The 1,173-nt window shown below is 42.1% G+C and overlaps 1 pseudogene; it reads right to left on the bottom strand.

The window, feature by feature from the left end:
- Positions 1-463: 463 nt before the first annotated feature.
- On the bottom strand, positions 464-677 carry LOC115872349 (annotated as a pseudogene).
- Positions 678-1,173: the final 496 nt, after the last annotated feature.

Genomic DNA, 1,173 nt, shown 5'->3' with positions numbered 1-1,173 from the left:
AAAAATAATAATAATTTATAAATTATCAAGGGTTTGTGAGGGAGAGAGAGTAGGGGAGGGAGGGGGAAAATGAGCTGATACCAAGGGCTCAAGTAGAAAGAAAATATTTTGAAAATGATGGCAACAAATGTACAAATGTGCTTGACACAATGGCTGGCTGGATGGCTTGTGATAAGAGCTGTACGAGCTCCTAATAAAATGATTAAAAAATATATCCCTATTAAAAGTTGTTGTTTTTAATTATTTGTCAGAAGTCAATCCGTGTCCTTTTATTTTGTGGGCTATGTCAAGTATTTTAGTCAATGTTGGCTTTCCCATCATGTGTATTTATTTATTTACTATTATAAAAGTTTATTTAACAAAAACATTTGAACGTGAAAGATGTACATAGCCTCATTTTTACACTGTCGTAAAGCGAGGTGTGTAGAAACAACTGCTGCAGACAGACTGTGGGACGTAGCTATCATCCTCGCTCCAAGGCGTCTAACACGATGAGACGACTGCCTCCTGTCACCGCCATTCCAATACCGTTCTGCTGTCCACACATTCACCTATCCAAGATTCATAAAGGGATCAAACCCCCGAAGTATCCCGTGGACATGCCTGCCACCATTTAATTTCCATGATGACTTCTTGTCCATAAATGTTTTCAACTCGGGCGGATGAGCCTTGCGCATTGCGTCTTCTCTGGAGGGTCAGCGCTGCCTTGAAACAGAATTCGCGGCTCCCCTCAGGCTCCCGCGGTCGGCCGGCGTCTATTCCCATCATGGTTTTCTAAATTGATATCTTGGTCTCCAGCTACTTTTTAATTGTTGCATTCAGCAATGATTTTGTGTCACCCACCAGCTGCCAGGCCCGGGGCCACAGGCAGGCACGGTTCCTGAGGACGGGAGCTCGCAGGGCTCTTCTAGCGGAGCTTGCTGAACAGCGGCCCAGCCGTAGGATGTGTTTCTATATTCACGCATGTGAATAGCCGTATATAATTGGTCCTCAGTAGAACACTGCTTTTATTTCAGATTTTGAGCTGTTTCTGATTAGAAAATTCTCCTTACTCTGACTCTCCAAAGTCTAGTCCAGTGTGCCCTAATAAATCCATTGTTGTGTCTATTACAGCCATTTCAAGATACTGCTAGGCTTTACAATTTTTAAATTATTATTATTAAATACTTTTAT

This window comes from Echinops telfairi, unplaced genomic scaffold (genome assembly GCF_000313985.2).
Source record: "Echinops telfairi isolate 266 unplaced genomic scaffold, ASM31398v2 ScPeMD7_7424;HRSCAF=8462, whole genome shotgun sequence".
NCBI classification, from domain to species: Eukaryota; Metazoa; Chordata; class Mammalia; order Afrosoricida; family Tenrecidae; genus Echinops; species Echinops telfairi.
This window is presented reverse-complemented; position numbering and strand designations above follow the sequence as displayed.